Raw genomic sequence first — 16,287 nt, 5'->3', positions numbered from 1 at the left:
GTGGTTATTCCTAAACCAGCTGTATACCCAAATCGTCATACAACGACTAGGATTTATTTAATTAACCAAGAGCACAATGCTGGGCAATAGTTACTCCATCCTAAATCTCCAAGTCCGCAGTTTCCTTCCATTCAGATTTCCCACCTTATACTTGCTTTTAGCCATATCTTAGGTCCAGTTCATCCCTCCTCATGGTTCCAAGGTTTCTCTTGCTGATCTATTCTCTGACCCCTCCCAGTCGCTCCCTTCTCCTCTCCTCTGGAGCAGGATGTCCCATCCTATTCTTTCCATTGCTCAGCACTGGATGGTTTTTTTATTGACAATGCGCAGAACAAATGATGGCGTGTTCACACAAACTTGAGACAGGTGATGCTTAGAATAAACAGCACAATGCAATGTCCTGATTGAATCCAAATAGTGGGGTAGAGAAATCAGCATTTGAATGAACAAGGGTAAATTGTATACATTCCACAAGAACATTATGCCAACATAAGCCCTTCCTTCTATTAGTTTCCTTGGTTACAGTATGTTATCACAGCAACAGAAAAGTAACTTATACAAGAAGGAAAACTTCAAAGGATTTCCCCTGAAGTTCAACAGGCTGAAAGTCAAGGTCTTGAGTTGACTTTGTGGTATGACTTGTCTACAAGATAACTTGAGAGAAAGTTAGGTCGAAAGTGTACAGTTATGCTTTTCTTTATAAGTGGAACGTGGCTTATATTATAGGCTATCTGAAAACACATTTAAATTTAACCTGTGAGATAATGAGCAAGAAAAAGAGAGGCTATGGAGACTGGAAAACAACAAAGATCCAAAGTATAGAAGAAAAAAAAAATTTGGGGCTCAGCTTTACAATTTTAAACCAACAACAAAAAAGAAGCAGGAATGTTCTGATGCAGCTGGCATGGATTTATTGAACAGAGATCTCAAATCTGTTGCTTGTTAGGACTTTTTATAGAGGCAATATCTTAAAATCATTTCACATGTGATTTAATTTATTTTTTAATGATTTAAGAATCGGGGTGTCTCTACATCTAGCAGAGATATGATTTTTGAACGTAGATACCATTCAAAACCATGATCCAAGGTGGCCTAGCCAAGAGTTTCAGCTTAATTATGAGTGGAATAATCACTCACATAGTCAACTATTTCTCATTTATCTTGAGACATTTTTATGCTGTTTTTTCAAGTAATCATATACTCTGAACCTCAGCTGGATTATTGCTATCTTCCATGCTCTTCTTGTAATTTTTCTCAGTTTCCAATGGGAGTATTCAATCTGTGATAGTACTTTTAATTCATATATTGCGGTAACTTTCATTTGAAGAACTCAAGACACTACACACATTTTGCCTCAATTATCTGGTTCTAAACTTGCACTTGTAACTAATCCACTCATTCTATTCTCTGGCTTTCAGATGCTTGCTATTCTCTTCCCAACTGCAATTTCCTTATGAATCCCTTTGCCTTGAAAATTTCCAAGACCTCTTAACAGGAGTGCCATATTTAGCTTCTAAATGTGTCTAATTCTCCTATACAAGATTGTTCTCTTTTCACTTGGCGTCAAGGGATTGACTCAAAATAACTATCCTTTTGTTACAAAGAAAGAAGAGCAAACCAAAGAAATTCAGTAAAATGGAGGCTTTACAATCAGTTTAAAAAGAATAGTCACAGAACATCTGAACTCCAGCAGCTTCCATGGAGACAGTTTTGAGGCCCTCTGTTTGCTCTTTGGGAATTTCAGTTTGAAGAGCTGATTTGATTTATGATGTCACATTCTATGAAAAAGGAGAGAGGTTAAATACCAGGCTTCACATTTAGATTAGAGTCCTAGAGACCAAAGCCATTATGCAGCTTATTTTTAGTATACAATGTCACATAGCTTTGGAGTTAACATTCAAGACAGCACTCATCATGGACTTTTTTCTCTTGTGGCCACTGTGTATTTCTTAGTAGATTTTATAGGCCTTTTGAGAGGCCTTTATAAGATACTTACCAGATAAAAATATTAATTATGGAAAACTATCCTTAATTTTTATCTTCAAAATTATAACTACTACAAATAATTTTAACAGTCTTCTCTGATAATTTTTTTTTCCCAGGAACTTATGCTTAACCACCTTCTTTCATAATCTCCTAGTGTTCTTTGGTTTCTAGTGGGTTGACCCCTGTAATACCATTTTGAACCAACACATCTTAAATTATTATTTCATCTTTGTTTTAGAGAAATTATGTTCTGTAGATATAGATGATGGAACATTCAAAGGTTAGACTTTGATGGCTCCTCTGCTGGGACTGTTTACAGGGATGTGAAAGAAAAGGAGGAAGATACTTGAGCAGGAGGAGGTTCTGCTCCAAAAGTAATTGTATGGTCTGGTGATGCTGATTTCGAGATGCTTACGGGGAATAAAAGAAGATACGAAATTTCCTATGAGTACTTGTGTCTGGGGTTTCAGGAAAATTCTGAGACTAAGGATTTAGAGTTTATTAGCCTATAGATGGTATAGTTGAGTTACCCTTATCTAAAATTCTAGGGACCATGAAAGTTTTATATTTAGTGATTTTAATTTTTAGAATATCTATAAATACATAGTGAGGCAAGGCAGAGGTGCAAAGTTAGGCACAAAATTTGTTTCATATATACACTCTATCTACCTATCTATCTATCAATCATCTAGGGTTGTTATCATTTATCTATCATGTATCTTCCAATGGTAATGGTACTACATTTAAAATTAATTTCAAGCATAAACCAGTTTTCATAATGTACACTTTTCTGCTCGTACAAATATGAAATTTGAATGCCTTTGGATTTCAGATTTTTGGACTGAGCATTTTTCATTTGTATACATATCCATTTGTATACATATTTGTATACAATATATTTAGCAGTGTCCTAGCTAGCCTGTGCTCTGAAGTTGCTGATTCTAAACTGTACCTGTACACTGTCAAGCGGTTTCTTTGCTGTGCTTTGGTTGGCTCATTCATAAAGGTAGAGTGAGTCTGTTACTTGCAAATATATTTAAAAAGGAATATCTGTCCCCAAGTACACTGAACAAATAAGTTGATGTTGTCTGAGATTTAAAGCTTTTTTTTTTTTTTTTTTTACTTTAAACATTTCCAGTGATCCCAGATCTTTGTAAACTAAGCTGCCGTGAAAAAGAGCCGGGATTTTCACATTTCAAGTCAGTCCTATATAAATTAATAATGAAACTCTCTAAGGTCATAAAGTTCTATATCCAAGTTGTCAAGTAGAGCTAGGATTAAATGGGTTAGCAGAACAGTGCCATGACTTAGGCATCTGCAGCACCATCAGAAATAATGGGAAGACCCTGCAGCTTAAGAGGAGCAGGATGCTTCCATGGCTACTCCTCTAGCACTGACCTCAGCAAGCAATTTTTCAGCATTGACTGTATCAACAGCAAGGTGATGATATACCCAGCACATAGATGCTGCAGCTGTTGGACAGACATTAGCATTCAAGTAGCAGGTAAAGAGGAGCACCATGCATTCCAGGATAGAGTGTGTAAATGTCGTTTTTATTTCCTCAGATGCTGAGATGAGATGAGAGCTGTACTCAAGCTGTACTAACACATGGCTTGGGGCAAGCCCAAAGCATTTCTATCTAAATGTCCTAGGCCTACACCTGGACGCTTCTAGCCTCCATATAATCTAATGTTCCATAAGCGTGGACTTTGAAGACTTCAGCTTTGAGGCTCACTCTGCTAACCTAAGCCTAGAAAGTTTTCTGCCTCTGAGACTTACTGCTGAATAAACTCACTCTTTTCAGTTCTTTTAGAGCTGTGGATTCAGCTCAACTGTTCAACTCAGCTGTTCTCACTCAAAGCTACTGTCCAAGATGACTGATTCAAATTGGCTAATTGGAAAAATTGCCTTGGAATTCTATGAACTGAACTGCACTGAACTCAACTGAACTGTGCTGCAGTGACTACAAGAACTCTCCTGTATTCCTGTGCTGCTCTTTTCTCTCCCTCCATGCACTGCTAGTAAGTAACCTCTCCTTCCTGTCTGTTATTGTGAGAGCTGCACATATCCTTTCTCTGACTCATTCTGTCAAATCTTTCCCTGAATTATCACTTCCTGTCAATTAGTTGTCATTGTGGGATTAAAGGTGTGTACTAAGAGCATATCTGTATTCCTGCCAGAGGGATTAAAGGTGTATTATTCCAATCAGATGATACAGACTTAGAAGCTGTTTGGGTATCCTCCCATGCAAGAGCAGCCATGTTACTGGATTAAAATTTCTCTGTAAGCATACCAGCACAGGGAGGCAGAGGCAGGCAGATCTTTTGAGTTCGAGGCCAACCTGGTCTACAGAGGGCAGGACAGTCAAGGTTATACTAAAGAAACAGTGTCTCAAAAAAAAATGAAAAAAACACCTATAAGTATGCACACCTTTTATGAATTTCACCATTGTCCTTCATGAAAGTACCATATTAAATGGATGAATTTTGAACTTCCTTAATATTTAGCAGAAAAAAATGATTTAAACTGAGTCATGATAACTTCATATTTTAGATATTTAAAAACTATTTTAGTATATTGGTAGGAAGGAGTACAAAGGCAGAATAACACTTTTCTTTAAAATATAAGAAGTTATATTTAATTCTTTCACAGCCTCTTTATCTTTTCTTCTTTCTGGATGTTAAGCAATGGCTGGAGTGTTAGCAAGCCTCTTGGACTAAAAGATTACTCTTTGGGGAGGAAGCTATGCACATTTTAAGTGCCTTACAAGTTGTTTTTTGAACACCCCATGAAGACCATTTTTAAACATAAAAGATCAGATTTTTACTTGTTTTAACAATTCTTTATGTTTGACAGTGCCCACTTGGAGGTCAGAGGACAACTTGCAGGAGTGAGTGCTCTCCCAGGAAGCTAACTCAAATTATTAGGTTTGGCAGCAAGTATCTTTACCTGTTGATCCAGTGCACTGGCTCCTCTTTTATTAATTCTTAATTGAAATGCATTAAAGTTTCTTGAAAAGAATCCTCATTAAAAACATTTAGTGGATTCGACAAGATGGTGGCACCTGGAGAACACTGTGTCTGAGGAGCAGGAAAATATTTTCCATACAGTGACCAAGGGACTGAACTCTGGGTCTTAAAACAGCAATCGTGTTTCCCAAGTGAGAGGAAACCCCCACGGTGTGTGAATTTGTCGGGTCCACTCTCAGGTCACCCAGCCAGAACCCAGAGAGATCCCGGGTCACAAATGCACTAGGTCTCCAGACCAGAGCCATACGCCTGCTTGTACTGATCACCTTCCCAGGTTGAATGGTGGGCACAAAAACACCAGAGACTGGGAGTCCCAGTCACGAGAAAACCCCACAGGGAAGGAAGGAAATGGGACTGGCCTCAGAGCACCAAGTCTTTCCCTGGAAAAGGTCCTGCAGAATGGTGGGTGTGCCTCACCAGCACTGAACAGGGCTCCAGCTGTGAACACAGAAACATGTTGTACGTCAAACTCTCCATCACAGACAGAACTGTGCACCCCAGGGCAACAGAGACTTGGAGTCCCTGTCGGGAGAAAACCTCACAGGGAAGGGAGGAAATGGGGACAGAATTAAGTCATCCAGTATATCCCTTGAAAAAGTTCCACAGTCCAGTGAGCACATGTGCCACCAGCCCAGAGACCTGCTATGCAGCAACAATTGGTCACAGACGGAACTGTGCGCCCCAAAGACTGAGCATCCCTGTCGGGAGAAAACACCACAGGGAAGGAAGCAAAAGGGAAAGGACTTAGGCCACCCAGTATATCCCTGGAAAAGGTCCCACAGGCCAGCGCACCTGTCAACCCAGGGACCCACTACATACCAGCTAGCCTGTTGTTACCAGGAGAGCGGTACTCACCTGCCACACATTACCGCTTGGGTACTGGGGCACAGAGTCCCAACCTCAGACCTAGAGAAGCCTGGGTTCGCTGATATCAAACCCCAGATAATGCTCCAAGGGGCAACCAGTTATCCCTAACAAAACTGACCAAACACTGGTACACTTAGGTTACAGCAGCAGCTCACTAAATTTACAGCAAGAAACCCAGAAGCAGAGAAGCTCTCTCCAGGACTTCTCCAGGTGAGAGGAGAGCCCTCTCGACTAACAAGAACCACAGTTACCACTCAGGTCTCTATGCCTGAGGTGAGCTGTGGAAACTCCTGAAAAACACCAGCCATACAGTGACTATAAAGCTGAGGAGGCTTCCTTCAGGAAAAAACATCTTCCTGCCAAGGGGATTCTCTCCACCACAGGATTTCAGGAACAACCAGAAACTAACACCCAACACCTAAAATAGCCCAGTGGGTAGAGGTCAGCATAAAAGCTCAACCAACAAAAGACAGAACAATATGGCATCTCCAGAACCCAGTTATCCAGGGGCAAGTAGCCCTGGACACCCCAGCATAATTGAAATTCAAGAAGATGACCTAACATCTATGCTTATGAAGAGGATAATAGAGGAAATAAATAAAATGTGTAAACACCTAGAAGAACATAAAATCAGATTATGGCCATCCGTAAAGAAATAGAGGAAGTTGCAGCCAACAGTTTGTGGCCTTTAGAGAGGGAATACTTAATTTACTGAAAAAAAATAAAAGAAACAGAGGATTGTTCAAACAAACAGCTGAAGGAATTGAAGGAAAATACAGTTGGACAGGTGAAGGAAATCAACAAAACGGTTCAAAATCTGAAGATAGAATTGGAAAAAATAAAGAAAACACAAATGGAAGAAATCGTGGAAAGAAAGAACTTAGGGAAGAAAACAGGTACTACAGAGGTAAGCATAACCAATAGATTACAGGAGATGGAAGAAAGAATCTCAGGTGTGGAAGATACAATGGAAGAAATCAATGTATCCATCAAAGAAAATGTTATATCTAAAAAATTCCTGACACAGATGGTCCAAGAAATTCAAGACAACATAAAAAGACAAAACCTAAAAACAATAGGAGTAGAGGAAAAAGAAGATTCCCTCCTCCAAGGCCCAGAAAATATTTTCAACAAAATCACTAGAGAAAATTTCCCCAACTTAAAGGAGAGGACAATAATAATATAAGAGATCTACAGAATACCCAATAAATTAGAACAGAAAAGAAAATCCTCTGGCCACATAATAGTCAAAACAATAAGTATACAGAACAAAGAAAAAATACTAAAAGCTGCAAGGGAAAAAGAAAAAGGCCAAGTAACATATAATGGCAAACCCATTAGAATCACAACTGATTTCTCAACAGAGACTATGAAAGCCCAAAGGGCCTGGATGGATATCATGCAGGCCCTAAGAGAACACAGATATCAGCCTAGGCTACTATACTCAGCAAAACTCTCAGCCCTCATAGACGAAGAAAACAAGATATTCAATGACAAAAACAAATTTAATTAAAATCTACACACAAATCCAGCATTACAGAAGATACTACAAGGAAAAATACAACCCCAAAAAACAAGCTAATTTCAAGGAAACACAGGAAACAATTAACCTAACTACAGTAAAACCAAAAGCAACTAAGCACACAAACTTATTACCATAGCCAACATCAAAATCAAAGGATCTAACAGCCACTAGTCATTAATCTTTCTCAACATCAATGGACTCAATTCTCCAATAAAAAGACACAGACTAACAGAATGGATGCATAAACAAGACCCAGCAATCTGTTGCATACAAGAAACACACCTAAGTCACAAAGATAGACATTTCCTGACGGGAAAGGGCTGGAAGATGGCTTTCCAAGCAAATGGACCCAAGAAGCAAGCAGAAGTAGCCATTATAATATCTGATAAAATAGACTTTCAAACAAAATTAATCAAAAGAGATAGGGAAGGACACTTCATACTCATCAAGGGAAAATTCCACCAGGAAGACATCACAATCCTGAACAAGGGAATCCAAATTTCTAAAAGAAACATTGATAAAACTTAAACCACACATAGATCCTTACATATTAATACTGGGAGACTTCAACACACCACTCTTAACAAAGGACAGGTCAACAAAACAGAAATTAAACAAAGAAACAATATCTCTAACAGAGGTCATGAATCACATGTACCTAACAGACATTTACAGAACCTTACACCTAAACACAAAAGAATATACCTTCTTCTCAGCACCTCATGGAACCTTCTCCAAAATAGACCATATGGGTGATCACAAAGCTAGCCTCAACAGATACAAGAAGATTGAAATAATGCCTTGTATCCTATCTGATCACCATGGAATAAAGCTGGACCTCAACAACAACAGAAATAGCAAAAAGCCTACACACACATGGAAACTGAACAATTTGCTACTAAATGACAGCTGGGTCAGGGAAGAAATAAAGAAAGAAATTAAAGATTTCCTAGAATTCAATGAAAGTGAAGGCACAACATACCCAAACTTGTGGGACACAATGAAAGCAATGCTAACAGGAAAGTTCATAGCACTAAGTGCCTTTAAGAAGAAATTTGTAATATCTCATAGAAGCAACTTAATGGCTCACCTAAAAATCATAGAATAAAATGAAGCAGACACACCAAAAAGGAGTAGATGGCTGGAAATAATCAAACTCAGGGTTGAAATTAATAAATTAGTAACAAATAAAACAATTCAAAAAATCAATGAAACCAACAGTGGGTTTTTGAGAAGATCAACAAGATAGACAAACCCTTAGCCAAGCTAACTAAAAGGCAGAGATACACCATCTAAGTCAACAAAATCAGAAATGAAAAGGGGAACATAACTTCAGACTCTGAAGAAATCCAAACAATCATTAGGACTTACTTCAAAAGTCTATATGCCACAAAAGTTAAAAATCTAAATGAAATGGACAATTTTCTGGATCGAGTCCACTCACCAAAGCTGAATCAATACCAGGTAAATCAATTAAATATTCCTATATTCCCTAAGGAAATAGAAGCAGTCATCAAAAGTCTCCCATCCAAAAAAAATCCGAGGGCCAGATGGTTTCAGTGCAGAATTCTACCAGACCTTCAAAGAGGAGTCAGTTCTCTTCAAACTATTCCACAAAATAGAAACAGGAGCCCTACCAAACTCATTCTATGAAGTCATTGTCGCCTTTGTACCTAAACCTCACAAAGACCAACAAAGAAAGAGAATTTCAGGCCAATCTCCCTTATGAACATTGGTGCAAAAATACTCAACATAATAATTGCAAACTGAATACAAGAACACATCAAAGATATCATCCACTATGAACAAGTAGGCTTCATTCCAGGTATGCAGAGGTGGTTCAATATATGGATATCCATCAATGTGATCCACCATATAAACAAACTGAAAGATAAAAAGCACATGATATAGTCTCCTTAGATGCTGAAAAAGCATTTGACAAAATCCAATATCCATTTATGTTTAAAGGATTGGAGAGATCAGGGATACAAGGCACATATCTAAACATAGTAAAAGCAATACACAGTAAGCCCATAGCCAACATTAAACTAAGCAGAGAGAAACTTAAAGCAATCCCACTGAAATCAGGGACAACGTAAGGCTACCCACTCTTTCCATATCTCTTCAACATAGTTCTGGAAGTCCTTGCTAGTGTAATAATACAGTTGAAGGAGATGAAGAGAATACAAATTGGAAGGGAAGAAGTCAAATTATGACTATTTGCAGGTGGTTTGTTAGTATACCTGAGTGACCCCAAAAATTCTACCAGGAAACTCTTACATCTCGTCAACACCTTCAGCAAAGTGGCCAGATACAAAATTAACTACAAAAAAAAATCAGTAGCCCTCCTGTATACAAAAGACAAAAGGGCTGAGAAAGAAATTAGGGAAACAATACCCTTAACAATAGCCACAAAGGACATAAAGTACTTTGGTGTAACCCTAACCAATCAAGTCAAAGACTTGTATGAAAAAAAATTTCAAGTCTCTGAAGAAAGAATTAGAAGACAATATCAGAAGATGGAAAGATCTCCCATGCTCATGGCTTGGCAGGATTAACAGAGTAAAAATGGCTATCTTCTTCTTTCTGATCTTAGACTATCAGTTCTCATCAGGAGTGGCTGCATTATCATCTTCTGTGGCCTGATCACCTCAGGGGGAGGTGATCAAAGAGCAGGCCAATCAGTTTATGTCAGAGGCAGTCTCTCTTCCCATTACTATGTAACCCACTTGGAAACTGAACTGCCATGGGCTACATCTGTGCAGGGGTTCTAGGTTATCTCCACGAATAGTCCTTGGTTGGAGTATGAGTCTCTGGGAAGTTCCCTGTGTTCAAATTTTCTGGTTCTGTTGATCTCCTTGTGGATGGAGTAGCTATTGCCCAGCATTGTGTTCTAGGTTAACTAAATAAACCCAGTGTCTGTGTGGTGATTTGGTTATACAGCTGTTAGGCATAACAGCAAGCTTTACCAAAAGATAATCATTAGTAAATATTAATCACTGCCTACAACAAATGGCGCCCAACTAACTTAAGTATCCACACCCTTTAAATCATACTTTATCATAATTTGGTGGGGGGAATATGTTCCAAGTGATACAAACCAAACTTAAAACCTAAAAACTCCTAGGTCAGTTACTGTCCCTTTTTTTTTTAAGTGTTGTTTTTTTGTTTTTTATTTTTATTTTGTATTAATTACACTTTAAGAGAGGCTCTTAAACCAGCCCAGGAGCAAAAGACAGCCTCCTGTGGGCAGACCTGAGACTTCAGTAGCAAAACTGGCTGTGGCTGCAGTTTAACTGAGGGGTAAACAAGCATGGCTCCTTTTTCCTGTGGCTGGCTCAACTGGCTCAGCTCAGTAGCCATGGCAGGAAAGAGAGGAACTGGAGGCAGACAGACCTGTAGACAGAGTTTGTAAACTGCATCTAAAAGAAAAAAAAAATGCCATGGCAGAGGATGTTTTAATCTCTTTTGGCTTCATTTTGGCTGTCATAGACATGGATCTGGTTGCAATATGTTAAATGGTGATGGTTCTTCTCCTTGCCTTCTCCAAGAAAGTTGAGGGAGAAAATGGAGAAAAAAACAAGGATTGGGGTATTAAGTTACAGACAAGGGCACTCTTCCTAATAATTAGATTACTAACTGCAAAAATTCAAAGCTCTCTGGCTGCAAGATACTTGTCAGCTCTTTCTGGTAAGGCCCCACCAATTCACTGAAGCATCAACAAAAATAACCAGCTGGGCTTTGTTTGTTACAGGGTAAATTGTCACAACTGACCCAAAAGTTAAAATTTTCTTGTCTCTTTGCTTGATTTTTATTTAAAGGCTTTGAGTTACAACTATATTAATTAGAGAAAAAAATATTTAAACAAGTTGGTGATGGCCCATGCCTTTCTTCTCAACACAAAGTAAAAAGAGACAGGCAAGTCTCTTGAATTCAGGATCAAGCTAATTTACATAATAAAAGCCAGGATGGCAACTCATCCTGTTTAGCCATTTGTAGAGATGGTCTAAGATTCAAAATTACAAAATTTTCTTTAATGCCAAAATCATCCATTCTAAGACATATTCCTCCCTCTGCATAAGAATTCCTGTGGGAGAATGAGTGGAAGGCAAGATAACCAAAATACAGGCCATTTCTGGATCAATATAGTCTATATATGCCTCTTGTAATTTCCTTTCTATGAGAGCCAATTACTTTTCAGCTTCAGTTGATAATGTTCTTAGACTATTTAAGTCATCATCAACCATCAGCAAATCCTACTGGCATATGCTACCACAACTGGCAGTCCTTATCATCCTGTAAGGTCTGAGATAAGTTATTTAGCTCTTGAGTAGCTAAACCAATGTAGGCTGTAGCTAGTTAATATCTCCCAGCAAGTTTTGAAAATCATAAAGAGTTCTTAATTGGTTTCTTCTAATTTGCAGCTTTTGTGGTTGAATTTTCTACAGACTTATTTTGTATCATAAGTAATTAATAGAATCTCCTCTTTGTATTTTTTTTAGGAGCAATTTGTAATCCCAAATAAGGCAAAGCTTTATTTACTTCATCAAACTTTTTTTCTAATGTTTTCATATCTGATTGGTAGGATTAACATAGTAAAAATGGCCATCTTACCAAAAGCAATCTACAGATTCAATGCAATTCCCACCAAATTACTGACACAATTCATTAGAGACCTGGAAAGAAAAATTCTCATCTTTATATGGAATGACAAGAAACCGAGAATTGCTAAAACAATTCTCTACAATAAAAGATCTTCTGGAGGTCACTCCATTCCTGATCTTTTTTTTTTTTTTTTTTTTTTTTTTTTTTATTCAGGGTCCCCTTTTTATTTATTTATTTATTTTTTTTTTATTTTATTGTTTTTTTTTTATTTATTTTTTTATTTTATTTTTCTTTTTAGTTACATTTTGTTAACTCTGTGTCCCAGCTGTATCCCGCTCCCTCATTCCCTCCCCAACCCCACACTCCCTCCCTGGTCTCCTCCCTGCCCCTTTCCAAGTCCCCTGATAGGGGAGGACCTCCTCCCCTTTCATCTGACCCTGTTTTATCAGGTATCTTCAGGGCTGATCTTAAGCTGTACTATAGAGCAACAGTAATAAAAACTGCATGATAGTGGCATAGAAACAGAATGGTGGATCAATGGAAGCGAACAGAAGACCCAGAAACAAACCCACACACTTATGGACACCTGATATTTGACAAAGATGCCAAAACCATACAATGGGAAAAAGATAGCATCTTCAACAAATGGTGATGGTCCAACTGGATGTCTCCATGTAGAAAAATAAAAATAGATCGATACTTATCACCCTGCACAAAACTAAAGTCCAAGTGGATCAAAGACCTCACCATAAAACCAGACACATTAAATCGGTTAGAAGAAAAAGTGGGGAAAACCCTAGACCTCATTGGTATAGGAGACAACTTCCTGAACAGAACACCAACAGCACAAGCTTTAATAGTAACAATCAATAAATGGGACCTCATGAAACTGAGAAGCTTCTGTAAAGCAAAGGACACCATCGTCATAACAAAACAAATTCTACAGATTGGGAAAGAATCTTCACCAACCCTCTATCTGACAGAGGGCTAATATTCAGTATATATAAAGAACTAAAGAAGCTGAAAAGCAACAAACCAAGCAATCCAATTAAAAAATGGAAAACAGAGCTAAGTAGAGAATTTTCGATAGAGGATTATCGAATGGCAGAGAAACACTTCAAGTGCTCAACGTCATTAGCCATCAGGGAAATGCAAATCTAAACAACCCTAAGATTTCACCTTATACCCATCAGAATGGCCAATATAAAAAACTCAAGTGACAGCACATGCCGGAGAGGTTGTGGAGAAAGCAGAACACTCCTCCTCTGCTGGTGGAAATGTAAACTTGTACAACCAGTCTGGAAATCAATCTGTAGTTTCCTCAGACAACTAGCCTTTCCTAAAGATCTAACCATACCACCCCTAGGCATATATCCAAAAGATGCTCAAGTACACAATAAGGACATTTGCTCAACCATGTTTTTAGCAGCTTTATTTGTAACAGCCAGAAGCTGGAAACAACCCAGATGCCCCTCAACTGAAGAATGGATACTGGAATTGTGGTACATCTATACAATGTAATATTACTCAGCAATGAAAAACAAGGAAATCATGAAATTTTCAGGTAAATGGTCAGAACTGGAAAGGATCATCCTGAGTGAGCTATCCCAGAAGCAGAAAGATACACACAATATATACTCACTCATATAGACATATAATATTGGATAATCCTACTAAAATCTGTACACCTAAAGAAACTAATAAAGAGGGAAGACTAACTAAAGTGCTCAATCCCCATCCTGAAAGGCAAAGAGGATGTACTTCACAAGAAGAGGAAAACAGGAAACAAGTTATGAACCTGCCACAGAGGGTCTCTGAAAGGCTCTGCTTTACAGACTGTCAAAGCAGATGCTGAGACTTATGGCCAACTGTTGGGCAGAGTGTGTGGAATCTTATGAAAGAAGTGGGAAATAGTAAGATCTGGAGAGGACAAGAGCTCCACAAGAGAGCAACAGAACCAAAAAAAATTGAACACAGGAGTCTTTCCAGAGACTCATACTCCAACCAAGTACCATGCATGGAGATAATCTAGAGCTCCTACACAGATGTAGCCCATGGCATTTTAGTGTCCAAGTGGGTTCCATATTAATGGGAATGGGGACTGCCACTGACATAAACTGATTTGCCTGCTCTTTGGTCACCTCCCCCTGAGGGAGGAGCAGCCTTACCAGGCCACAGAAGATGACAATGCAGCCACTCCTGATGAGATCTGACAGACTAGGATCAGAAGGAAGGAGAGTATGACCTCCCCTATCAGTGGACTTGGAGAGGGGTATGCATGAAGAAGGGGGAGGGAAGGTAGGACTTGGAGTGGAGGAGAGAGGGATTTATGGGGAGATACAAAGTGAATAACGTATAAGTATTAAAATTTAAAAAAAAAACTGGAAAAATTCTCATAATAAAAAAAAAGAAAAAATTTAGTAGAGAAAATTTAAAAGTCACAAAAAAGCACACAAATGAAACATAAATTATTCTAATTTCTACCATAAATAGGTATTTTTGTTAATATTGTGAGGTACTTAAATATTTGGCGTTTGTGTTTCTTCTTTAAGTTTTTGCACTGACATGAATGAATAAAAACAAAATCAAAGAGTGACAATATCATCATAGTGTGCTCACTAAGAATTTCTAGCTCTCTTCTTTCTGGTCCTATGATAGTAGTTTTTTTTCTTCCTTTTTGTTCAATTTGTGTCAATATTTATAAATACCATGCACCGCCTCTGACTCAAGTAATCAAGACCCATAGTTTCCCTGATGGTTATCAAGTCATCAGCTGGTGAGCATGAGTGTGAGCTCAAGGGTAACTGATGTTACCTATAAAAGGAATATAAAAAAAGCATGTTTCGATTCTAATCCAGTGATATCTTTATGGGGTTTATGTTACTTAGCATAAACTAGCCTATATATGAAAATCTATAACACATTGAACTATCAATTTTAAAGCCCTCATTTTATTTTCTTCATAAAATTTACCTATTGGCTCATTTAATTCTTATTCTTGGTGCCTCAGTTTCACCATGTTTTTTTACACATCATTGGGCTCAAGCATTTCATTAACTTACACTCAGTATCTCCTCACCAGTGCCACTTGATATCTTTTGTAATTTGAACATCATTATCTTACCAGGCTTGTCTCTGATCCTAGAGCTTTGCTTTGCCTTCGGTTACATCTTTTGATGTTACCATGTCTTATTCAGTCATTACTATAAGGGTAATGGCATGCTTAATTAGACAAATAATTATGTAACTTTTTTCATGCTATCAACTATAAGCTTTATGAGAATCAGAACTATATTTTTTGACTACTTCCTTAAACACCTTAATTCTGTAACAATTTGGTCAATGACCAACAGCTTATACAATTAATGGTTCTATAAGATAGTAATAAATCTGGAAATTTTCTATTGTTAGTGGTTTTATTGTGCTGTTTTTGTTATGCCCAGTTAGTGAGACCCCGAAAGACTGTCAGGAATCAACTCCATTGCAAACACATGAGGGTTCATTTAATACAAGCTCAAGTTCTGGCTGCAAGTTCTCCATTAAAACAGAGAGCTATGTGCCCTGAGGTCTGGGGGAACAGGGTTTTTATTTTTATTTTTTTATTAATTTTTATTTTTTATATTAATCACAGGTTATTTACTTTGTATCCCAGCCATAGCCCCCTCCTTCATTCCCTCCCAATCCTACCCTTCCTCCCTCACTTCCTCCCTGCCCCTTTCCAAGTCCACTGCTAGGAGAGGTCCTCCTCCCCTTCCATCTGACCCCAGTTTATCAGGTATCTTTAAGACTGGCTGCCATGTCCTCCTCTGTGACCTAGCAAGGCTGTTCCTCCATCGGGGGTGGGGGTGGAAGGGCAGGTAATGGAGCCAGTCATTGAGTTCATGTCAGAAATAGTTCCTGTTCTCCTTACAAGGGAAACCGACTTGGATACTGAGCTACCATGGGCTACATCCGAGCAGGGGTTCTAAGTTATATCCATGGTCCTTGTTTGGAGAAACAGTCTCATAGAGGACCCCTGTGCCCTGATATATTTTTGTCCTTGTGGAGCTACTATCCTCCCCTGGTCATATTACCTCCCCCCTTTTATGGTATGATTCCCTGTACTCTACTGAAGATTTGGTTATGAGTCTCTTCATCTGCTTTGATACACTGCTAGGCACAGTCTTTCAGAGACCCTGTGTGGTAGGCTCCTGTCCTGTTACTTATTTTCTCCTACTTCCCATATCCATCCCATTTGTTTTTCTAAGTGAGGATTGATCATCTTACCCTGGCTCC

This window comes from Psammomys obesus, unplaced genomic scaffold (genome assembly GCF_907164565.1).
Source record: "Psammomys obesus unplaced genomic scaffold, mPsaObe1.curated_primary_1811, whole genome shotgun sequence".
In the NCBI taxonomy this organism is placed as follows: domain Eukaryota; kingdom Metazoa; phylum Chordata; class Mammalia; order Rodentia; family Muridae; genus Psammomys; species Psammomys obesus.
The sequence above is the reverse complement of the archived record's forward strand: the minus strand, read 5'-3'. Positions refer to the sequence as shown.